At 38.9% G+C, this 27058-nt stretch overlaps 1 protein-coding gene across 1 annotated transcript in view; it reads right to left on the bottom strand.

The window, feature by feature from the left end:
- skor2 (SKI family transcriptional corepressor 2) overlaps nucleotides 1-27058 on the bottom strand; it is a 104216-nt gene that overhangs the window by 63804 nt on the left and 13354 nt on the right. The gene's annotated exons all lie outside the window — the stretch shown is intronic.

A 27058-nucleotide genomic window follows, 5' to 3' on the forward strand; every position in this document is an offset into this window, starting at 1 on the left:
CCATTTCAAAATTAAATGCTTTTGCTCTGGCAGATTGCTTTACGTCTCTGTCATGTTGTTGTGAATGGGATGCAGCCTTTGATGGATATAAGGACTGACAGGAGAGCCCTCTGCACACACACAAACACACACAGCACTTTATTCATTTTCACCCTCATTCTTTTCATCACACCATCACCGAGCTTCACTCCCTTACCTCGTGTCTTTTGGTCTCTTCATATAATGTCTACCTCTGTTTTTGAAGATCATTTCAGTACACATCCTATTACCAAGTTTACAGGAGATGCCACTAATAAGAAACGCAATAAAAAGTTAAAACACTGCATGTTTTTTGGTGAAGAGCTTGCTTACACACAAAACTTTTCAGTTGTTTCTGTCCTATTTTTTCCACTTTAAAAACACGTCCTGAGAGTCAAAGACAGTAAGGATCATAATTTTGCAACTGAGTTTGATAACATTTAAAAACCATAAAACCTAAAATAATTTCAAACTTGCAATGTAAACATTTCTGGTTTCATCTTTTCTGTTTCAACAACTTTGCCAACTTTTCTTTACTTTCAATCAAGTTTCCACAAAGTTCCGGTTTTGTGCCTCCTTTGAGGCATAAGTTTTGCACATACAGACATATACACTGCAGTCAGGAACTACTAGCACTAATAAGAGATCTACAGATGGTCCTCTCAGATATCCGGCACACATTTCCTTTTCCAAAACCAACTTCTACAGAAGTGGTTTAAGAACAATATGCAAAACTTCCAGCCCTCCATAAGTGTTTGTTCCTGCGTGTGTATGTCAGTCATGACTAAACACAATCAGTCCTGTCTGAATTTCCTGCTCTGTGACAGTCTACATCTGCCTTCCTAGTACACGTCATCTGTCTGCCACATGCACACAAACTCCTTCATTTCCTACAAGAAATATCATTCTTAACTGAGGGAATAAATATCCCAGTTACTTTTAGGACATTACTTCATTATCTGATGATGCATAAAGTTTCAGTGTGCTGCTACTTTGATGAAGACAATTAAGTCAGCTGCTTCATGTGCTGCTGAACTCATTCTCTCATTAGCTACTGTGCTTTGTTCTTTTTCTTGGGTATTTTGAAGTCATTCTGCAGAAGAACCAAGATCAGGTACTCAGATCTCTCCACCACTTTTTATTCTTTTACTTGACTTTTAAAGAGATTATCAACTATTTCTTATTTATTTTCATTGACTTTCAAAGTTTGATGAGGTATTACATTTATAAGAGGATGGTCATTATTTCTACTTAACCCTATTTGTCCATGAACGCTGAATGTAGCCTTATTTTTTACAAAGACAATGAATCTGTCAGAGTGAACCTGTAAGGTTGTAATGGTGGCAAAATGTCCTTAATACCGATTAAATATACAAAGGTGAATGTGGTCTGAAACAGAAATGCTATTTAATTGAACAGCAAAGTTTGATGAGGAGTAGGAAAATATCTGCTTTTAGGCTGCACTCACCAGCACAAGCTGCGATTGCTATTCTATTCTGTGATAAAATCTATTTGTATTCCTGCCTCACACATGAACACACACACACTTGGCTCTATACTTTTGTATGGAGCCAAGTTGGACATTTGCCTATGTGTGTCTGTGTGTGCATTTGTCTGCGTGTGTGTTTATGCATGTTGGATTGTGTCTCATTCACCTCAGATGCTAGTTTTTTTCGCCTATGAGCAGATGAAAGCCACTGAGAGGTAATGGAACCTCTGTTGAGATGAGCCAGCCAATCTGCAGCTTGCACAAATACATCTCTCACACACACACACAAGCACACGCGTGCGCCTACCCAATACATTTGCATCTCAAGTGCCAAAGCAGCTAGCTAGCTAGTGAGACAATTCGAGTTACCATTCAAATGAAGGCAGTGTTTGTGTGAGCCCCGGAGAGTGAAAAAAGCAGAGAATGGTTTTTTAGGAATATGCAAATTCTGCTCTGCATGGGAAATCTTTCTTGAAATGAGCTTTCTATTTGGGGAGCTTAAATCAACAATCACTTTGCTTCACTGATGTGAATTGAATAAGTTTTGCTTCTGCTGATGTTTACATTTAAACTGGGGCCAGAGGGGCTCAAAGAAACACCAAAGAAACACTAAAAAAAAAAACTAAGGAAAACTAGACTAAAAAACAAGAAAGAAACAAATCTTAGCTGAACCATCAGACTGAAAGTGAGAGAGAACCGCTTGCTGGTATAGACAATGTTTGTAATTTTCCCCCTGTACATGACCATAGCAGATTTTAAATCAAACAATTCAAATGTGACTAAAGTGCAGACTCTCAGCCTTAAATGGATGAATTACGGCGACTTTTTATAAGCAAAATTATTAAACAAACTAAGATACATTTGAATACAAGGATTGTTTTTAATACGTTCATGGAAATCCTTTGGAGTCAATGACAACCTGAAGGCTAGAACCCATGGACCTCACCAAATGCTGTGTTTCCTCCCTTGAGATGCTCTGCCAGTCATTTACCACAGTCACCTTTAGTTGCTGCTTGTTTGTGGGTCTGTCTGCCTTCAGTTACTGAAAAACTTGATCACTTAAAAAGGTTTTTTTATTTTATTATTATTACTATTAAAACTCTTGGGTTGTTCTTGCAGTTTGCACTGGGTCATTGTCCATTTGCACTGTGAAGCACCCTCTGATCGCTTTAGCAGCATTTGACTGAATATGAGCAGAGAGTATAGCCCTGTACACTGCACAATTCATCCTGCTGCTTCTATCAGTCACATCATCATCAAAAAAAAAAAAAAAATCATTCTCCAGACTTTTCTCTTCCCGACATAATGTTGCAAGTTAATCTTGGTTTTATCTGTCCAAACATTTTTTCCTCTGAACTGTGCAGGATCTTTCAGACATTTTGTGCCAAAATGCCATGAAGCACTTCATGAAGGCATCGCTTGATTGTAGACCTTGACAAAGAAATGCCAACCTCGTCAAGACAGCTCTTGACTTGGCTGGATGTTGTGAAGGATTTTCTAGGTTGTTTACTTGGCTACTCCTGAACTTTTCTTTCTCTCTCTCTCTCGCTTTATAATGGATTCGTCCCAAGTTTACATTTGGAATCTGTCACAGTCTCGCTGAGGCAGACTATATGGAGTGAAGAAGGTGGACCCAAGTGCGGACACGCAAAATAACAAGACTTTATATTAACTGAACACGAGCCGTCTATTGAAAGCTGATCTTAGCAATAAAAAACGAAAGCAAAGACAAAGCTAAATCCTAACCTAAACTGGGTGAGCTAAACGTAACAAAACCCTGGAACATGGACATAGACATAGAGACCTGGCATGAATGCATAATCTTGGAGACAAGGTAGGATGACAGACGCTCGGACAAGGAATGAATGAACACACACAGACTAAAAGCACACAGGAGGTGATCTGGGGAAGTGGAAACACATGGAGAAACATAACGACGTCACAGTGGAAGAGTAAAACTAAACACAATGAACACAGGAATACATGACCTCTTCAAAATAAAACAGGAAACATAATGAGACAGACATGACAGCATGAACTTGAGAACAAATGACGTGTCGACATGAAACACATAAAGAACAGGGGAGACTTAACACAGGGGTAAAACACAAGGGGAAACTAATAAACAAACTATAATGACAACCTAGGCATGATAGAAATGCACTCAGAAAACCTAAAGGACTTAAACATAAAAACAAACTAAAACTCTAAACGCTGGGTCAAAATGGCCCAGGACCGTGACAGAATCAACCACAGAAGGGAACAGACCTCGCCTGGCTGTGAAAGAGTTTGCTAGCAAATTCTTATCTGACTTAAATCAACTGTGGTGTTGTAAACAGGCAAAATTACAAAAACATATTACTTGTTCAAATGCTTATGGACCTAACAGTATATATAGAACATACTTAATCAAATATGTCCACTGTATTTCACTGCTTTTTAACAAATACAAACTGACAGACTAGAAGTTAAGTAACTTTTAAAAAATAGTATCTTTGATGCACCCAGCTGCTCGTGGTTTTCTCCACACTGTGTTTATGTTTTGTCTCTCAGAATGTTTTGTCTTAACTACAATAGCTCACTCATATATGACACTAGCTTCCAAACCTTATTTAAAACAGATATCAGCTAACTATTCAATAGTCAGAAGAAGGAGAGTGGGGTTGGTGATGCTGCTGACTGCAAACATTTCTTCACATTAGTTTTTCACTTTACACATCACAATAAGAGTGCCTTTATACATCTGTAGCAACATTTAAGCCCCAGACTGTGAGTCAGATGGATGATGAGCGACTTGGGAGTGATGCGCCGTCTTGCTCTAAACAACCTCATCAAGATGAATTTAAAACATAGTTAAAATGTCATCTGCAATATGAAATATTTTAAAATCTCCACTGTAAAGCTCATTCTGAATCAACATAATACTTAGCACTATAATTCTGTCATGCAGCTCTGTTTCCCTAAGAGAAAGTTATTACAATGATTTGTTCAAGGCAGCGCTGCCATATTACCAGTGTGCATAGGTGTGTGTCTGTGTGTGTATTTGAGATATTAGTGTATCTCCGTGCTTGTAGTCTTGCATGGATTTGAATGTGCATACATCTGTGGAAGTACATACAGGACCTAGCGTGAATTTATTCATGTACTGTGGTGTGTCTCAAGCCAGAGCGAGGGTGTGTTTGTCTTCGTTTTGTGCTACATATATGGGTCATAAAGCACACCTAAAGCTGAGATGGTCGATGGAAAGCGGCTACAGCCTATTGTGTAAAACTTACAGCTATCAGATAAACTAGCAGAGAGAAGTGAAAATTGGAGAAAACACACTGCAGTCGATAACATGCCGATGTCCTCAGTCACGCAGAGGACTGGCTGTTTTTTAACAGTTCAGAAACACTCTGGCAGGCTGTTCACTAACGAACAGGTTAAAATATCAGGCCAGAGTTAAGCCTGAGCTCAAGCAGCTGTTTAAAGATGAGACTTCACAACTGTAAAGAAAAATACAGACCGAGTGTAATATACTCTATAGAAAGACAAAAACAAAAGTGCTTCCTAAAAATGAAGCAGCGTGTTGGCCTTGAGCTCTCAAGTATGTAGCTACAATACAGTTTGTGTAAAACGGGCTTGAAGCCAAAAGCTTAAATAAAACACTGTTAAAGGCCAATTATGTAAAGCACAGATGTACATAATAAAACTGAAAATGCCTGGCATTGTGCCTGCTAGTTCACTTTCTGGTAACACCTGTGGCTTTTCCACTACAAGTCAAATGATCTGACAATAACCACCAACAAATACTGATCATCTCGTGATTTTATGTGGATTTTTGTGTAAGTAATTGTGCATATATTCCTTAAATATAAGTTGCCTTTGTCTGAGGATCGACTACTGAACCAACAAGGTAAATGTGGCAAGTTGTCAAGTAAAAGAAAACACTCTCCGAGTAAAAGGATGAAAATACTGGAAAACTCACTTCCTATTTAGATTATAAAAATTCAGTCCCCTCACCTCCAACATCTCTTTACCCCCTCCATTCTTGCTCTATCCATCCATCGCACCCCCTACCACCACCACCTTACAATCTTACCCCTTTCAATGGTGAAGCAATCTTGCAGCAGTCACAGCCTTCTCTCCCTGCAAAATTAATTTGACAGGTTTGCATTAAGGCACCTGATCAATACCCACTTAGAGCTGTGAGGGCTAAAGCCAAGAAAAATAACACACCGGCCTTCCCTCCTCTCCCTCTGTACCAGATGAGAAAAAATGAATCTTGGCCACTTTTTCCTTCTACCCCCCCGCCAATCCCCCAAATCGCTTGGCAGTCCTAAGCCCCGCTCTCTATCACACACATACAGACACACCCTCAAATAAACACACACACAGACACATGAAAGCACACAAATGAAAGGAGACCAATATACAGACACACACATCCACTTTCAAGCATCTCTATCACCAGGCTGACCCCTTGCCATTGATCGGCAGCCGTTAAGTTGACAAAGGGCCTAGGAGGTGTGTGTGTGTCTGCTTTGTGATTTTCACTAGGCACTTAAAAGGGGAACAACCAACTATACAACCTCGACAGAGTGAAGACTGTGCGTATGTGATAGAGAGCCCAAAAAAAAGCATAATTTGAATCCAGCTGAAATAAAATATAGAGTCCAAGTTTGGCAGGAGTTCACATGCAATCTGAAAAAGAGAGGAGGCAAAACATAAGAAGTAAATGGAAGCAAATTGATATATTGGAAATGATACACACAATATTGTGAGTTTATTTGATTCTCAGATTTCTTTATTTGATCCCTGAGACGGTCTGTTACACTTGTTTTTAATTCAGGGCTAATAAGACAGTTAGAAAGTTACTAATTTTGTTCCAATAGAAGAAAAACAAACATAAATTTAACACCCATGTGGTCCTCTGGCTAATGCTTATACTAGGAGCAAAGGATCAAGCAAACTTAAAAGTATGTCCCATGGCAAACATTTCTACAAACCTTTTGTATTGGAACAAGAAGTAACTCCTGCACTTATCCCTTTCTTTCCTCCTCATCCATCCATCACTGAGTCTTCGAGGGCTATCCCATCTCATCCAGGCAGAAATCAATACCTGGCCCCTGAGACAGGTCCTTGATAAACAGCAGGGAGAGAAACATGGGCCAACCTGCAGAGCTAAAGCTCCGCGCTCACTTCCCGCACAATTCAAAGTAAATTACCTCACCACTTTTCATCCAACTTCATCCAACCAGCAGCAGAGGCCTCCATCCAGTGTTTCAGGCCTCAAGGTCACAGTGATGCTTTGATCCCAGCCATCATTCATTCAAATGCACTTTCACACTCACTTAAGAGTTTGCAATCTAACATGTGCATCTATAGATGAGTGCATGTGCATCAGAGTTGTATGTAGTATACCCTCAACTTCAGCCAGAGAGATTTTACTGTATACTGAATCAAAAAATAGTGAGCAATATTTATGATAATGAGCCGTATTTGACTCTTGTGCAAGCGTTAGGAAATAAATATCCATTCCCTTGGCTTTGCATAATCTGTGAGATGTAGAAAGCAACAGTGCTACAATATACATTTTGTATACTGAAAAGCTCAGCAGAATATGCATATATAACATATATAATATACATCTTGATTAAGAAAGGCTGACTGTTACACCAGATTTTAGGATAAATGAACTGGTATATGGTACCTTTCTACTCAATTTGAGAACTCAAGGCACTTTCTACTACAAGTTATATTCACCCAATCACACGCACATGCATATAGTGCTTGTGGCTGCATCAGAGGCCCAACGAATCAGTATCTTGCCCAAGGAAGAGCCAGGGATCGAATCACCGACCATAGCGACTGGTAGACGACCCACTCCACCAGCTGAGGCACAGACACCCCTTTTTATCTTTTTCATCAGCAGCAAGTTATCTGTAAAACCTGTTAAATGTAGTTCATTATTATCGCTAAAAATGAGTATTAGGCAGCATGAACATACACCGATTGACCGCAATTTTAAAAACTACCTACTTTTGTTTCTCCAAAACAAATCCGAACCTTTGAGGCGAGCACGTATCTGGTGGTGTTCTGTGGTATCGGCTATCAGGGCATCATAGGAGACCCTTTGTGACCTGCTAGACGCAAGGAGGAGCCTACACGGATCCAGTTATTCTGACACATCTTGATCAGTCTGGGATATTCACATCTAGGCGTATGGAGAAATTAGACACAGGTCAAATGTTTTTGGTTCTTTGTCTTGTTCCTCACCCTGCACAGTTTTTCTGAGTGTTGCAGCTACTGCTGTTGGGTTTTGTTATAAAGGCGAGTGCTCGGTCTTGTATTGTATTATAACAGTGTAATCCACGTTGATTGCAAATGATTTTAATATTGTAAACAATCAGTGAAACTGTCAATCGCATATAATATTCATATATATTATTTTGAAGTGTCGTAGTTACAAGTTACAGTGTAGGTAAACGTTTCACATCTTTACCTTTGTGAACTCAACAATAAATTGCAATGTTTTACACCTTAGAAGTAAAAAGTATTCAATCACTCCACCACTTCCCCCCCACACTTTACAACTGAGCCCTTATCATTGGTACACTGGGAGACTAAATGCCTCAAAACAGCTTTGCAATAAATCAGACTTGTATATTTCCCAATCCGTTAGCTCTAGGGAAAGAGTGCAACCTTATAAGAAACTGCTTTGTTTTGCCACTGAACTTTAAAAAGATTCTTGAACTGCTTGCCAAGGATTTTACCCAATATCTTCTTACTTACTTGGCTAGGTACCTTATCAGAATGTTCATGTGAGTATACGTGTTTCTCCTCTTCCCTGCTTGATAGTTTGTTCATTGGCGAATTACTGTACCTGCACACGGTTTTCTCATTTTTCTTCTCCTATGGGTGAAAGTAGGAATTGAAAAAGAACAGACAGCGGTGGGATTTTACTTGTGAGAACAGTGGCCCATACACGCAAAGCTGCCACGATGCAATTTCATTGCAGTGTTGCCACTTCCAGCCCTATTCATCCCTCCCTGCTGAGCCCCATTAGAGAAGATGGGCAGGTGAACAAGTGCACATAGAAAACAAGTTCCTCTAGGCGCTGTAGACCAGCAATCCCCCCCCGAATTCTTCTTCTCCACCCACACACATAGCACAGTCCTCTTTAGTCAGATGTAGATTGGAACAGACATCAATAAATAATTTAGAGGTCTTGAGACTCTTAAGTAGGAATCTATGCAGTGTGAAACACTGTTTAATCGAGTAACTTCTGACGCCATATCAATCAAAGTGGGTTAAAATCTGCTAACGTTGGCACAAAAAAACAGAAGCTGGATTCTTCTCCTTTTATTCATCAACGTCTTCTCTCTATGACTTTTTTGTCTGGTTAATGGAACATTAAGTGACATTTGTATTCATCAGTTGACTTAGATTCAGTGGGTTGACAAAAAAGGAAAGTCAGCACTCTGAATCAGGGCAGCTCAGGCTAATAACATAAAAAAGAGGCAGATCAGAAGGCTCTGGATTGTGAAACAAAGTGTTTCAAGGTTAATTTGTACTTGGTTTAACCTGCCAGACACTTGAACAAACCAATTTTTGATAAAAGGAAGAAACTGTAATGAAATAAAAGAGGACGCTATAACAGCTGACTGTCACTGGCACAAGGATATACTGAAATAATGAAATAAAAAAGAAGCCTGTATACAAAATGGGTCATATCAAACTTGGGCACAGATGGAGTGATTTAAACAACACTTCCTTCTCACATATTTTTTCTTCATTTTATGACTCACAAATTGAAAGGCTTTACATTTTGATAGCAATAACTCCCTTGATAGATCAGATCGTGCAAGAGAAAAAAGGATTTATATTATGTGTCTATATTTTTATTATTTGTTTTACCACAGCTGAACAATTTGCCGGCAAAAACATAGCTGTCAAATTATAATAATATTGGAACTTTACAAACATGAGGAAGTTTCAAAAAGGCGCATGCAGGGACACACAGGAAGAGAAAAAAAATAAAGGTGTGTATATCAGACACACACACACACACACACAGTGCTCAATCCTCTAGTGTCATCAGCAGATGTGTACATACCCTCGTCTCAATACAATACAGATGAGCTAATAGCCTTGGAGGCTCCCAGCTTGCCTCTGATCTCCATAATGCCTCTAACCACACACACACACACACACACACACACACACACACACACACACACACACACACACACACACACAGTCATAGAGAGTTTACCTCCACAAATCCCATAATATTGCTACACTTGCCTGTCTGTGGGGAATCTGATAGACCTGATTTACATTCAACAACATTCACAAGACAAGTATGATCAGTTAGAGAAACACACACGTGTGTATGGCCCGGGTACACACACGGCTACATGGATTGCATACACACAGGTAATACAATACCAGGTAATATCATTTCAGATCCAGCTGTTTTAGAGGTATTACATGTTTAGGGGCTCATATGACAAAACACACAGCTACATTTGCTAGTATTACAGTGCAGCACATCACTATATTGTGAATTGCACACACATAAAATGAAAATAACTTGTGTGATCTGTTTAAACGAACTGACGGGAGTGCTTTCCCTCCTAAAGATAAGGGCTCTTTTAGAGGTACCAGGTGACTTTATCAAAGCAGCAATGCAAAACAACAACAGCAGAAAAAGTTTAATATGAATATAAATCCATTCATTCTCTTCCACTTATCCTTATCAGGACAGCTGGGTCGCTGAAGCCTATTCTAGCTGCCATGGAGCAACACACAGGGTACACCTCTAAACTGGACAGGTTGCCAATCTGACACAGGGCTAATACAGAGAGACAGACAACCATTTGCAGTCACATTCACACTTCTGGGCCAATTAAGAATCATCAAGTAACGTAACCCCACTAATTGCATGTCTTTGGACTGTGGGAAGAAGCTGGAGAACCCACATAACCCACGGGAAAAACATGCATCAGTGCTAACCACCATGCTGCATGATATCTATATGTAATACAGGAATGATAAATAACAACCACAAAACATTTAAAAATAAAAATAAAGTTTTAAATAAAATTTAGCAGCAACGCTTTCGTGAAAAACATCTTCAGCTTTACTGGACTGAATTGTCATCTGTTAAGCTAATTATCTGAGATTTTTAAGGACTTTAGTTGCAATTCTGGAACAAAATTCCTCAACAGATGCAAATTCTGGTGACGTTTTTTGTGTACAGGTGACGTGTTGAATGTGATGCATAAAACAAACGCAAACAGAGAAAGTAACATCACATTCACACGGGGATAACAAAATATATGAATATGAAAATAATTTGTATTTATAATAAATCTTTATATATAAATGTTAATAACTGCTGTATGTGTTACTATGTGCGTGCAAGTCTTTGCTCAGACTGGCCCACCCATCAAAGAGGCGATAAGGTACACACAGTATTTATAAAAAATAACACTACGATCATCCTAGTAAGACTTGAGATGCCAATATAACACTTTTTTTGTATGTGTGTGTGTACATGTGTATGTAAGGTTCCTTTATGTTGCTAGTGTCAGGCCTTCCATAGCCAGTAAATAAAAAGAACAGTAAATTCCACTTCAGTCTGAGGCTTTCAGAGGATCTGAGGGGATCTGATAATGACTACAGGGATTTGTGTGTGTGTGTCTGCGTGTTTGTGTAGTGTACCGTTTGATCTCCAGTTGTGAGAAGAGGCACCACAGGGATATTTCAAACAGAGGCCCTCAATAGCACCTAATTTCACAACACACACACACATACACAAACAGAAATTGTTGTAGACATTTAAACATGCAGACCAACGCACAGGTGACACACACACACACACACACACACACACAAAGAAAACATACGACCACTAGGGTGCTATTGCTCAGTAATAATTGTGTAATTTCCTAGTAATATAAAGACCTGATTTTTTTTTAAATCAACAGTGAATATGAAGCCTTCCATTATTGTGCAACAACAAGGACAATTTATCAAGGTAAAAACACTATTGGGACAAAGTAATGACCCAAATATTAAATAAATAGGTATTGAAAATCACATTTAACCTAGAATGTACAAAAATAAACAAGCTGACACTCAGAATACATAAGTGGAACTAAATTACAATTCATCTTCATTTACATTTCTCAAAGCTTAGACCCATTCGCGGCGGTCTTTGGAGACCAGTTGGAAATATTAATATTTCACACCGGCGGTACATTTTCTTGTGACACAGTCAATATTAAGCAGATTAAGGGTAAAATGAGGCAAAAACTAGTTCATCTCACAGGTGAAGTAAGCAGAGAAACCCACATATGAAAGACAAAAACTAGGAAATTATGAGAACAGATGCAAGAACAGGTAGCTGACAGTCATAACTAGGCCAATCAATACATAGTTCCTTTACTTCCCTCTGGCTGCTGTGTCAGAGCCAACATCTGTCAATTAGCAGATGCACACACACACACACACACACACACACACACACACAGGCAAACATATACCATATCTATACACAGTCTGTATCCACATACACATGCACACACAGTTTTACCAGCCAAAGGGCAATAACCTCCTCTGAAGCATTGTGGTTTGGATCAACAGTATTGACAGCTTTCATATTAGACCTATTGAAATGCATTGTTGGTGTTGTGACAACATGCACACACGCACGCAGACGCACACGAATACTGCGAGTCTCAGGCATGCACCACCAATCAATCTAACTGCACAATCGCATTCTTTACGCCTGCTTAAACGGAGAAAAACAGTCAGGAGGGTCTTTCGACGCTTCAATGTCACTAATTTGACCCAAAGCCCTGACCTTTGACCTTTAGCGATCGTGGTCAAAGGTTCACGAGAAGGGTGGAGAGGAGAGAGATGAGGTGGATCGATAGATATGTTCTGACAGTCAACCGTTTCAGCAGAATGAAAGGCATTAAAGATCACTTGGGTCAGATATCTATTTAGTTACATTTTAATTTGTTTGCTCTCTGATATATTTTTACTTCCATATCTTTATGCCTTTAACAGTTATATATTGATGTAATATGAATATTTCAGCATTATTTTTTTAAATAAAAGTAAAGTGCAGATAAACACTAATCTTTACTGCTGGCTGTCAGTTACTTAGATAGACCTCTTCCCACCCCAACCCCCACAGCATCACTGTGTTAACCATCTAATGTCTCATTAGCATAACACCACCCCATATACACAAATCTAATATCATGGATAGAATATAGCATAAAACACTGATATTACTTAAATTAAGATCATTGCAAAAAAAACCCTCATTTTTTCTAATTAAACACGCCTGCTCTAGGGTAAATGTACGTTTATAGGCAAGTATTCTCTAAAGTCACTTACAAGACATTTTAACCAGATATGTATATATGTATATATATATATATATATATATATATATATATATATATATATATATGAAGGCATCAATGATAGGTGTCTTAGGCCACAATAAAAACATCCAGCTTACAATCCCATGCCTTTCTTTTATTGTACTGTATTATATCCAGTTCCCAGAGGACCATGGGGTCCTCTCTCACACATCCTCCACTGGCAGCTCAGCACATCGCTTCGTGTAGTGTGTGTCATGTTGTCAGAAGGGTAAACGGGGAGTTAAACCGATATATCCAAGCGTAAAATCTAAAAAGACTCCCCAGTGGGTGCCGGAGGGGGTTTCTGGAAATCAAGCACATATCAATTGAGAAGCAAAAGGGAAACCAAGTACTGGTAAAAAGAGGGCAAAACAAATGGAGACAGAATCCCGCATACATTCACACTGCATTACAGGACTGAAAAGGTCCTGAAAAAGGTCTGCATTACAGACCTTTCTGCATTACAGACCTTTTTGCCTTCTTTTTTCATTTCCCTACTGCTCTTCTTTCTCCTTCACTTTCCAGACATTTTTGATTTCTTTACATGTTTGCTCTTAACTCCCATCTTTCTCTCTCCCATTTAATCTGCTGTGCCTCTAAAAATCTTTCAATTTTTATCAAGTTGACGTGGAAACCAAATGCACTTTGCGCAAAAAAAAAAAAAAAAAAGTAATAGGACATGTAGCTAAGATGTGGGGATGCACACATACTCCCACAGCTAGCCCTGTGTTGTGCAGTGTAATGCTCTACTTGATTATCTCATTGTTGTCTGTAACTACAAGCCTAGATTGAATCAGCCTGTGCTCCATTGTCTCTCTGACGCTGCTGTGTGTGTTTGTGTGTACGTGTAGGGTTAGTAATGAATGGCCAATCTAGTCTATCTAGAGAAAACCTTCTCATCACAGCGCCCCCATAATTACTAGCTCTCTGTGAAAACCATGCACTGCTTTATTACTTTGCAACGCAGTCAAGGCTCGGGTTTGAAGAAATGAGATAAAGACACGAAGTGCTCTTCACGCAAAGATGTTTATTTTTTTCTTTTAGCTTTTCTATTTTGTCACACATTAAATAACCGATTTCTTCTAAACTGTAAGAGATGCCAATACAAAATTCTGCTTACATAAATCATTCAATAATACTTAATGAAGTTTTTACTTTTATATTTATTTTCATGTAGATACATTTGTTAGCACATGTTACTGTTGACTAAAATGAAGAAAAGTGTAATATAGATTAAAAATGAACAAAGAAAAATCTCATTTTTGAATATGTTTAGTATTCATGCATGACAGACATGAACAGATTTACTTCATCTTATTTATTGATTTAGTATATTTCCTGCACGGCATTTAAGGAATGTCCGCATAAGTTTGTGTACTCAACTACACTTTATGTATCTATTGCATACAAGAAGCTCAGAGTGCTTTACTGTATAAATAAACACCAACAAGCGAAACAGAAGCAAAAGAAAAAAACACACCCAAAAAAGTGGTTGTTTTTGGAATAGGAACATTTGAATGTTATTTATTTAATCTAGAGAAATCATGTAGCGCTACCATTATATTTGGTAGCACTCTGTTTGTTACCAATAGTCTTACACCCTGAGTCGACGCCTCCTGCCGGGAGCATCAGACTGAGCGATCAACCTCGGGCATTTGGAGGTGATGAAAGAAATGGAGAGGTTCAATGGAGGAAGATGAAGAAGACAGAGTGGGCTGAGGACACATAAAGAAAGAGAGGTGAACAAGTTTCCATGTTACACTGAGGGAAAAGGAAGCGATAAAAACTTAGAAGACAGAGTTCCCACTATGCTCTGCAGTTTACGCCCACTCCACCATCCTCATGTTTGCTGTAAATCCTGTTTTCCAAAGTAAATGTTCATGTGTTTTTTTCTGTTACACAAGGATATAAAAATGGGCAACTGACGTCATCATAAGATACACAAATTTCTGAACATTGTTTAATCTGTATTTCTGCACTGCATTTTTATTGTGTGTTATTACTTATTACAACAGACAGACACAATTACACAGAACAGTTATCCTCACATAAAAATATTACTTTTGTCATTATCTCTGAAAAACATTGTTTGTTGTGAGCTCTAAAAAAGCCCTGTTAACACATGCTTGCTGTGTATGAATATAACTTTCAAATGTAGAACCAATAAGATCATAAGAAAAGGATGGACTGATGAACTATCACTGGAACGGGATAAATCCCAAATCAAGAGCAATCTCCTTTTTAATAACAGATTTTCTAAAGAATTTCAAAGCATATCTTAAAATGTATCCCTCAAATGACTTTTGGAGCTTTGGGTAAATTAATTACATAATTCATTGATAAGTAAACTAAATAAACAAAGAAACAATTAAGCCGTTAGGCACTGCTTAAGTGTGCTAAAATGTAATAGTAGTGATTAGTACATGCTCAGCCAGAGGATGACAAATAGCACCTGAGACAGAGCACATGATCGGAAACATTTCTATGGGCAAAGACTGTATCAGTGGATGATGCCTGGAGCACAGTCAGAGCTGGCTCGTAATTAGACCTTGATGCCATTAGTTGTATTTCCTAGTGGTCATGTCACAAATAATGTGCCAGAGTTGTTAAAAAGGGACACTTTGACAACTGACATTTTGAATTTGTGCCAGTTGTTTACACTCTGCATGCTGTCATCATGGAGTAAAGCCTTCAGAATATTAAGTGAAGGAACAAAGGCTCCTTAGGCATGACTTATTTTCTTGTGCTAAACAGTGTATTTTAGCAATTGACTCTATCTGTTTGTGCTCACGAATCACTTCCCTTTTAGATAGATGTGTCCATAAAATGTTTGATTAGCCTGGGATGTTATACGTGCAGCACTGCACAGGTAACTGCATTTGAGGTCTCATTGTGTTGGTGTAAGCTGAGGTAATTACTAAGAAAGGTTACACTGTGTGAAGGTAAGGTAACAGAGTGGAAAGTAATAGTGTGTACCAAGGGTGGCTCAGATGATGCTGGTATCTGTTTCCACTGTCTGGCCATGTAGCTAAGATGCAAATGTGCAGGTGAAAGTCAGTCTCTCTCTCTCGCTCTCTGTGTGTGTGTCTGTGTGTGTGTGTGTGTGTGTGTGTGTGTGTGTGTGTGTGTGTGTGTGTGTGGGGAGGGGGGGGGGGGGGGGGGGGGGGGTGAGAGTTATGAGAGCTTTCCAAATAGGGAGGCTACAGGTAGGATTGTGTGTAGCAGTGATAGCCATTATTATGGACGAGAACAGGGAGAAAAGGCTGAGAAATGCCAAATTACACAAGAACTGGATTAAAAATCAGTGGCAAAGGTTCAACGGAGTGGTGAATCCAAATTTTAAATTACTGGCTCAGGTCATCATCAAGCGTAAGGAGAAAGGCATAACAATGAGTGTCTACAGACATCAGTAAAAAAGGGGGAAGGTTTGTCATGGTTTGGACCTGCATTTCAGCCAGTGGTGTTGGGGATCGTGACAAAATTAATGGAATTACGAAGGCAGAAAAGGAGCAATAGATTTTGATTCACCATTGAAAACATACCTCCTTCAGTCATGTATTGGCCTCTCCAGAACCCTGACCTCAATATTACTGAAGCCCTGTAGGATCATCTTGATAGAGAATGGAACAAAAGGCCACCAAAATTCAAAGAAGAGCTTTGCATGTCTTCAAGAAGCCTGGAGAACTATTCCTGAAGAAATTACTCAAAGAAATTACAAGCGCACTTACCTACGAGAGTTTGGACTGTGTTGAAGAATAAAGGTGCCAAATAATGATTTCTAAGCTCGTTAGAACAAGCATAAAAATCTCTGGTCTTATATAACATATTTACATGTAGATTTGCAGATGTTTCAGTTAATCAGTACACCTACTTCCCATTTTCATAGCAAAATATAAATACACGAAGGCTGACCTAGGACTTCTGCACAGTCCTGTACATAAGTAAAAAACAATATACTGTAGCTGTTATTGTTTACCGTTTACTGATTTTGCTAGCAATATTGCAGGTACAGCTTGCTGAATTTAAATTCTTTTGTGTAATTTGTACAAACATGCTCTATAAAGTAACCTGGATCACCTTATTATAAAATTAAAGGTCCTGTAATTTTGCGCAACTATGGGTGTGAATGCAATTATACAAATTTATGAAACTGAATCCAAGATATTACGGGCACAAAATTTATGGGACCCAGTATATAAATTCCATGAATGCCATTGTTGTATGTCATTTTATTTACCCAATGAGAGTCAACTGGGTGATTATCTCCCAATCCTGATGCTCCGTGGATAATTTGGCACATCTCTATAATTAACTGTGGTTTTAGCGGAATTACAGGTGACATTACAACAAGAACTCAAGAAGTACTGTAACACCGCATCTATCGCAGAAGTCGGATTGTGTGTAGTAAATTGATACTGCGGGAAAGGTGGTGGTGTTGTAGTTTCGCCTCTCACTCTTACACACCCACGCGCACACCCACACACACAGAGGAAGTACCCTCATTATCCTTGTGAGTCTAGCTGCTGAATTAACGAGTCATGGTACACAGGTCTAGTGAGGCTGAGATCATGTTGCCAGTCAAGTTGTAACACAGTCAGGTCAAACGGGTCAAATAGCTGTTCAAATAACACAGTGTGACCTGTTATTTTACCTCAGCTTGCCAACACTCGCTACCTGCTGTATCTGATCTGAAAGCCTTTTGTTTATCAGTAAACGATAAACATGGCATCAAATACTCCAAAAAGTTGTGTTACAGTTTTACACTCCTACCCTTTAGTGGCCTGACAGCACAGAACAAATCGCACACTTTATTATTCCACCAGAAGTTAAACTGCACTGAACACCAGCAGTAGCACACAAATAAAAACATATTATCATAGCTCTAAATCAGTCTGATCACCTAATAAGTGACATCTGGCGAGGTCACCACCACTAATTCAAAAATGATTTTTGTTCTTCAAAAGTCTTTTTTTTTTCAGGTGAGATTAAGTCAATTTAATAAATTACTGAATAGTCTGGGTCACACACAGACTATAATCTAAGTAAGTGGTACCAAAGCTGAATACCAACATTAATATGAAAATATGTTATTTAATTATTAACATTATGATAATCTGATATGTTACATTAGGTTAACCAGATTTAAGTCATAAAAGAAAAAAACAGTATGTATTAAATCTGACAAATATAAGTTTGCATGGTTTGGGAGTTTAGAAAAGAGGTGGCACACATAATAGAGTAGTAGTAGTAGACAGCTGTGTTCACTGCAGCTGCGATTCAATTTACATGGTGAGAGTACCAAAGTCTTCTAAAGAGTGTTGCATTATTGTTCGTTCTAAGTGCTTAAGTAGAAAGCAGGTAGACTTCTCAAGCCCTGTTGCCATCTGCTTAAGCACTTTGTGTTAGCATGACTTGGATGACTAAGGATCTTCAAATGCATTATTGTTCTTTGTGATTTCTTTAGCCTTTGGTAGACTTTATGATAAACCAATATTTAATGAGGGGCTGTCTCTTAATCATCCTTGTTTTACATCTGTGCTAATACAATGCTCTATCCTTGGTTCAGAGGATTTATGCCACACATGTTATATATTTATAACAAAATGAAAAAAAAGTTTTGAAGCCGGCACATTTTACATCAAAAAGTTTTTTTTCCTACTAGATTTAACTACTATGTAAGATAAATCTTTGGCTAAAGTGTATTAATATTAAACTATGTTATTTGGTTTATTATTTTAGTGCCAGTGTTACTTTCCATGCCAGTAAGGTGTGTACTCACACTATGGACTGTCTTTTGCCGTGCTTAAGCCTTATTGCCCTCCATCAATGTCCTTAAAGATCAGGTAATGAGTGCGCTTTAATTTGTCTCTGCATCTCAACTCCTCTCTCATGAATGCTCTGTGTGTCATGTAACTCACAATCTTGAAAACCATTTTTGCTGAGCACAGCAGGGTTTATGCATTTTGTGGCTTAATAGAGAAGCAGTGGCACACTGTTCTCTCTCGTATTTGTTGATTATTGAGAAATCATTAGAGATCTGGGATTGGCTGTGGTGGCCATAACACTACATGTGTATCAAGTCAGATCTGGGCACATGTTTTCAAGCTAGTCAGGGCATAGTTCACTTAATCATACCCTGGTAGTGCAAAGTATTCATTAGAGTCAAATCAGCTGAACTTTGGAGGCCAAATGCACTGAAGCACAATAAGGACAGAATACTGTGAAAAAGCCCTAAATGACTTTTGACTTGTTACTTTGTTCCCACACCAGAAATGAGCCTACGACTAAAAACTATGTTTATTCACCAGGACATTCGGCTTTAAGGACGGTTCAGAAGTGTGAGAATTAAATTAGAACTAAAGACAGTTGAAGGCAATTAAAGAAAATATATTTGTGAGGATCAATTTTGAAAAAATAATTACATCACTGGTCAAGTCGCACACTTTTTTGGCCTTAGAAAGCAAGAAGAAAATTGGAATATAGTCAAGATCGTAAGCGTGGATGTGTGTAACCTCTCTAGCTCAATGACAAATACACACAGGGTAATTAATTTGGTGGCTTCTTATTGCCAGGGTTGCTTACTGGTTGCAGAAGCCAGATCAGAGGTGTCACCTGCCAGATCGACTCCATGAGGTTCACATACAGTCACGCCCAACACACAAAAAGCAGTTAACACTCCCATCTTTTACAGAGAAAAGCGGGAGCTGAAAAACAGAGAGAAGGGAAGAAAGAAGTTAAGATAGAAAGAGAAACAAGAAATAGAAAGAAATCAGAAGAAAGCAAAACAAAGCGGGGAAAAGGACAAAACGTCCCCTTGCCCACTCAGTTGCTCTCTAAGTCACACACACACACAAACTGATACACGATGAGTGACAGTGTCTTATTGCAAGCTTAAATTGAGGCTGTGAGGACTGTGTGCTGTTCATTAAAGACGAGTGAATCTCTATTGGTTTTCATTAAGGGGTCTGACCACACCGACTAGATGGTTAATCTAGACAGCTACGCTCCTCAGCTCAACCTATCTCTGTTTCTCTCTCAAACACAAGCACATACAAATGAATGCACTCAGATAAACCTTAACCTCTCATCCCCCACAAAGACAAAACCAGATTCTTATTTATTAAGCAGAGGTGACAGGTACTGAATAAGTTGTTTTCAGGTACAGTGTGTATGTGTGTGCGTGTGAGTGTTGATTGAGCCTGTGTGTGCCTGTTTTTGTACAATAATACCCGTGTATGCATTTACATGCTGTTTTGTGTGCCCCATCTATCTAGAATTCATAGTTTCCTCCATAGGATGTGTTTGTGTTGGCCTATATTTGTGAGTATGTGTGGTAGAGGAGGACAATCGGCGCCTGTGGTTATGAGTTAAGTCTAATTTCCAGGAGGCCTGTCCTGAGTAAACAGAGCTGACACGGTGCTGCTCCAACCAGTTATCTGTCACTGGGAATTAGAAACTAACACACACTGTGAGAGAAGCTGGGGCAAAAACACACTCACATAAACTCCAGTTTCTCTCTTTGCCTAATATATGTGCGCATATAAACATGATCAAATGTATGTGGACAACATATACATATAAACACACATACACACACTTAACAGTACAGACTGCTTTTTAAAACAGTGTCTGGGTAGTTTTCGCACAATACTTTTGAACTTTTCTGCAGGAATTTTCAACCACAAGGGCATTACTAAGTTCAGCCATCAATGTTATGTGGCAAGATCTGGCATACAGTTGGTGTTCATTTGCAAGATCTTTAACATTATACTGGGAAACTAACTTCTTCATAAGCTTTGCTTTGTGCACAGGAGGTATGTTATTTTTTTCTGTTGCTAAGAGATAGAAACATACTGGGCTGTAACAGTATTCTATAGCAATAAATTAAAGGTTAATTGAAAAATTGTAAACTGTATCACATCCAAACCACACAGCAAAATTGGTATGGCCTGGATCTGGCCCACACAATGTGCTTACACATGGCCCACATACCGTAAAGAATGACGGCCCTTTGGTGGCCCAGAGCTGGTTTGCCAGAAGTGGCCCACACATGGGCCAGCACAAGGCCAGTTGCAGACACACTGCTGGCCCTGTGCTGGCCCAGAACAGTTTCAGCTCTGGTCCCAGACGTTACCCTAATGTGTACCCTAATCAAGCCATGTAATACCATGTGCCGGAACATAATAGTCCAAAAGTGACATGACAAAACTCTGTTCAGACAGTGAATAGACTGATTCTTATATAGTACTTTTCTACTCTCCCAGATTAGTCAAAGTGCTCTATACAACACAACACATTCACCCAATCACACACTTTCTCTAAACTGAGAAAGTTTAGTGCTTCCTAACTACATTCATACACATTCTTGACATGCAGACTGGAGGAGCCACTGATCACACCACTAACCTTCCGATCAGTAGGGGACCTGCTCTACCTCCTGAGCTACAGCCATCCGGTGGGAAACATGAGTAAACCCTCACCAGATTTTGGATTAAGTGTACACTCACAAACCTGTCAAATCTGCATTTGAAACGTTGGCTACCATTGCAGTATAGTATTTGGGTCTTCTAACTAAAATAGGAAAATAGGAACATAAATAGCGCCATCATTGCCAGACCTGGCCCACATCTGGTTGAAATACACCCTGTCATGACACCAGTCAGTCAGAAATGCCAGCTTGATGCTGGATCCGAGCCAGACCTGTTTTCTATGAGCTTGAGCCACATAAACCAAACCGCAATCGTGCCAGATATGGCATGCCATCACATAAACAGTGCCATTTATGCCAGGCCTGCCCCATATCTGGATGACATACCACTTACCATGCCAGAAGTCAGCCAGCAGTGCCAGCTTGACACCAGATCCGGGCCAGACCTGTGTGCTATGTGGGGATATGGAAAAACCTCAGTATCACAAGATGCACGTTATCTTTTCCAGTTAGGCTACTGTACATCGACCTAAATGTTTGGATCCAATGTTGTGAAGCTGCTGTGCTTCATAGCAGAGATGTCATTTCACATCATGGGCCACATACAGCACATTTTGATGTCAAGTGTACCAGACCAGTGAAATTCGCCTTTCTGTCAGTGTAAAGAACCCCTGAGATTATTTAATATAAGAAAAAGAAGTGTAATTTTAACCATGAGTCTTAGTTTTTCTACATGATAAAGAAATGTTGCTGTAGTAATTGAAATATATCAACTCTTTGGGCTTAAAAAATCTATAGTAGATCAAAAAAACCCTCTTCTGTCATTTAATTGCACAGTTTAAATAAACATTTAGATGATTGATTAGCTGCCCTTATGTAATTTGCCTCAGAACTACCATCTTTAAAATACAGCCTAGCACTGAGTAAAAAAAGAGAGATAATTTTTTGGGGGAAGAAAAAGTATTTTTGCCAGAGCCTTACTGACTTAAGATAGATACGATATTCTGCCCCCCACCACCACCCCTCACACACACACACACACACACGCACGCACGCACGCACACACACACACACACACACACACACACACACACACACACACAGTCACCAAAGATATACCTGCAGTATAGCAGAGCAAAGGAACAATGCAGACAGGATGCCCTAAATCCATCTTTATACCGAACCACACACATGCATGCACACACACTATTTACTATGTGTGAGGAGGAAATGTGTGTGAAACGTTGAGTGTTTACAAGTGTCCAGTAACCCAGTAGTAGGATACCAGGAAATACAGCTTGTCTTTTTATCTTTCCAACTCATTATTCCATCTCTTTCACTTTCTCGCTCAAACAGGGGACCTTTTAACAAGTGTGTAAGAAAGGTGGTTTATAGAGTGTTCAGAAGTATCTGGCATAGCAGATGGGATCAGGGTAACAGCGTCTGATCTTGGTCTCCCATTATTCCAGTTCATACACTCTACCTTTTCAAGTGGTCTTGCTGCACTTTTAGCCAAGCCTCACTCCAATCTGCTGTATGCTCTGAGGGGCCATCCTGTCACTCTTTCTCTAGCTTTGAACACTCTAGCACTAATGGAGAATATAAAATTACATCTTAAGGAGTCTCTGTTGCATGCTTTAGACAGACTGTGATCTAAGAACACAAAACTGTCAAGTTTCCAAAACAATATTAAAAAAAGTATTAGATGTTTGCTGCCAGGTTCTTCTGATTGAGATTACAGAAACAGCAAGTAAAAAGGTACCATATGGAACAATATGGGATTTCTCTTTTGTTGTCTTGTGAGACAGTTTAACCTTCATCAACTAAGTAGATGATATAAAGCCACTTGATTCTACAGCTTTTATCTCCCGATGTACTTGAACCAGAGGGTCTTCTGTTATCAAATGTTTTAGTAGGCTTGACAAATTTTGTGGGTCATGTTCATAACAATGGAACTACTGGACACCTTATTAGGTACACATATTCAGCTGATTGTTATCATAAATCTCTAGTCAGCCAGCCACATGGCAGGAACTCAGTGCATTTAGGCATGTAGATATGTTCAAGAAAACCTAAGCATAAGAACTGGTAAGAAAGGTGATTTAAGTGACTTTCAACACTGCACGGTTATTTGGTTTCAGGACTTCAGAAACTGCTGTTCCACTGCAATTTTCACACACAACTGTCTCTAGGGTTTACAGAGTACAGTCTGGAAAAGGGAAAATAGCCAGTGTCCAGAAGTTGTTGAGGCCAGGGGTCAAAAGAGAATGGCCAGACAGCTTCAAGCTGAAAGGAAGGCAACAGTAATTCAAATCATTAATTACAACGAAGGTACGCAGTATTTCTGAATGTACATGTCAAACCTTGAACTTTGGACTATAGCAACATTAGACCACATCAGGTATCTCTCCTGTCAGCTAGGAACAGGAAACTGAGACTGCAATTGGCACAGTTTGACCAAAACTAGACAACAGAAGATTGCTTGGTCTGATAAACAAAAATTTTTGAGGTGTCAGAATTTAGCTCTAACAAATTAGGGTCAACCTGATACTAGGTGTGTGCTATACCAAACAAAGTGGATGGTGATTTTGTGCTCCTCACTGTACATTAATAAAGTTCTGAATCACAAACTCTTTATATTTATAGGCTCAAACAGAGCATTTGATTAAGGAACCAAACACTACCAGCTTCTCAGAAATATTCATAATAGCCATAAAAAATCTTATTCTGTTAGCCTTTAGTAAAAAACTAAATAATGGAAAATCATGCTGTTTGTTGATGTAACCATGGACACTAGCTGTGTGCTATCTATCTTAACTATATGTGGCCACCTCTATAGTTACACAAACATCACTCACCAAACAAACGTTTGATTCCTGCAAGATTTTGAACTCTAGATAAGAACATAAAATGTGGAAGTGCTTTATTTAGTGTTTTTGCAAAGTTGAGGTAGAATAGATATTGTAACACAATACAACAGTCTATTCATGGAGGTATTGCACACATTCTCATTTAAAAATACTGCTTTTGTATCAAAGTACCACATAAGAGAGAGATTGTATTGGGCTGCTGGTACTTGGAAAGAGGGATTTAGGAATGCGTGTGTGTGTGTCTTATTTGTGTGTGTGTGTGTGTGTGTGTGTGTGTGTGTGTGTGTGTGTGTGCGCGCGCATGTACTCAAGTGTGTATTCCCAGGGCTTGGACAAGCTATCAAGCATCTATCCATCCTTTGTAAGAATCAATATTTATAAACCCCCGAGGACCTGTGGTATAAAGCATATAAACAAGCAATGGAGTAGAGCAAGACAGACCACCAAAAAAGACACGCACATACACACATAAAAGTAAGAATGTATTAAAGTGCATCTGAAATCAAACACATTAACAGAAGACTGAAGGCAAGACAGAAGGATATCTAGAAAAAAACAGTGGTTCAGCAGTGTTTTCAGAAGTGTTCATAATCACATAAGGAATATTGTAAATGGGGTCTCAGAATACTTGCCAGTGCGATTTGCTTTATGTGAAATCACCTGAAACAGGAGTATTGATTGTCAATGCCATTCAGCATCTTATTACTGTCACAATGATATTGTCAAATAAAAAAAACATACAAAATCTGGAGTTGTGTGCACATGATTACCTACACAATATTGCCTAAAGTATTCACTTGTCTGCCTTCACACTCATATGAATTTGAGTGACATCACATTCTTAATCCATAGGATTTAATATGATGTTTGTGGCCATAATAGCTTCAACTCTTCTGGGAAGGCTTTCCACAAGGTTTAGGAGTCAAGGAGGTTTACAGTAGGAGTGTGCATTTGTGAGGTCAGACACTGATGTTGGATGAGCAGCCCTGGCTCGCAGCTGCTATAATTCATCCGAAAGGTGGTCTGCTGGGTTGATGTCAGGACTCTATACAGGCCAGTCAAGTTCTTCCACACCAAACTTGCTCATTCATGTCTTTATGGAGCTTGCTTTGTGCACTGGTGCACAGTCATGTTGGAAAGGGGGCTGTTCCCAAACAAGCATCAAACTGTCCAAAATGCTAAATTGCATATTTATTTGAAGATGTATTTTTAATTATTTTATTATTTATTTATTATTTGTGTGTGTGTGTGTGTGTGTGTGTGTGTGTGTGTGTGTGTGTGTGTGTGTGTATAAGTACGCGCCGCGCACGCGTGTGTGTGTGTGTGTGTGTAACATACAGATAAAATAAAGTCAGTTTTCCATGCATGTCACAATTATTGTGTTAATCATCACTTGGCTGCAGGTAAACACAGCTACAATAGTTAGGTTACTTCTAGCTGTTTTTAAACAAGCACAGGCAACCTATTCTTATCCTGGCATGTCCAAAGTTTCGCTTGAATTCACAAGGGCCCCATACCAACACAACGTCCAAGACACTGTGTGTGCAGGACATCTTTTAATGTGCGTGTTGTGTCATCAAAGCAGGTGGAAACAGTGTGTAATTAACATGTCATAATCAATGTGGGGGAGTTTGACACCTTGTAATCACTGCACTGAGGAACCCTAGCCCCAGGACATACACGTGCACACACACACATACACACCAATGGAGAAAGACACTTTCAGCCCGTCCACACAAGAACAAACAGCCAAACAAAGACACACACATGCACGCACACAAACACGGCAGCCTTCACAAACATTCATGCACACGCACCTGCATGCTCAGCTGCTCAGGCTTGAATACACACTGGAAACACACACAAATTCACACACAGAGGGCCTGTTTAATATCATTTACATAATGAGAGAGCAGCCACAGTAATAGCTTTTCCTTTCTCTTATTATCATAATTTCACCCTGGGCACTAAATGACAGAAAAGGAGAAAGAAAGAGAGAAAACACAGTAGAAGTGTCTTGTCCTTGTTATCATGAAACAATTCTCCCTCAAAGTCAAGGCCAGTTATCCCTTCTAGCCTCTGTTTCTGCCCCTGTTCCTTTCGTGCTGTTCTTCATGTGCCTAATTTCTTTTATATTCTTATGTCTACATATTTAAGATTGTATTTTTTAAAATACATAATGCTCTGAATGACAGTAAAGTAGCTATGCTATTCTATTCAGTCCTATTTTTTTCTTCTATTTTAACATTTTGCTTTTTTGTGCATTTGCTTTAATTGCTAATAATCAAGCTATTCAGATTCGGATACTCGTAAATACTATATATTTAACTGTGTGTTTCTGATTAGCTAAAAAATATGCTGATAATAACCTTTTATTTTGGACATATAAAAACAAAGCAATACATACACATACACACACACGCTCAAGCACATCTCAGTGACCACTCAATCATTGAATGGAGTAGGAAGACATCTATCTATAAGACAGTGTAACAAATCAAACCGTTTTAGTATTATTATGCACTTCCAGTTGCAGTGTAATTAAGGTACATCATTTATGTAATAACAGTTAATAAAATAGTTAATAGTTAAAAAGTTTGAATCTCTTACAAACTGATATTAAAGCAGCTGTTGTAAACGGTTGTAAATTGTAGGGTTTTTTTAAATACAGGATTCATGTGAGTCAAAAAAAAAGGGGTTTTTTGCTTTTGTTTTTTCCAACTGTGGAAATTCTGTTCATTTGGCTTTAGGGCTGTTTTTATGTTTCTTAAGCAATTGCACACCATAAAACCACAATTTCAAAATGCAAGTACATCTTTAAAAT

The sequence above is a fragment of the Mchenga conophoros genome, linkage group LG7 (genome assembly GCF_057382185.1).
Source record: "Mchenga conophoros isolate Kocher_MC1m ecotype Shallow Benthic linkage group LG7, M_conophoros_male_GT1.1, whole genome shotgun sequence".
Classification (NCBI taxonomy): Eukaryota; Metazoa; Chordata; class Actinopteri; order Cichliformes; family Cichlidae; genus Mchenga; species Mchenga conophoros.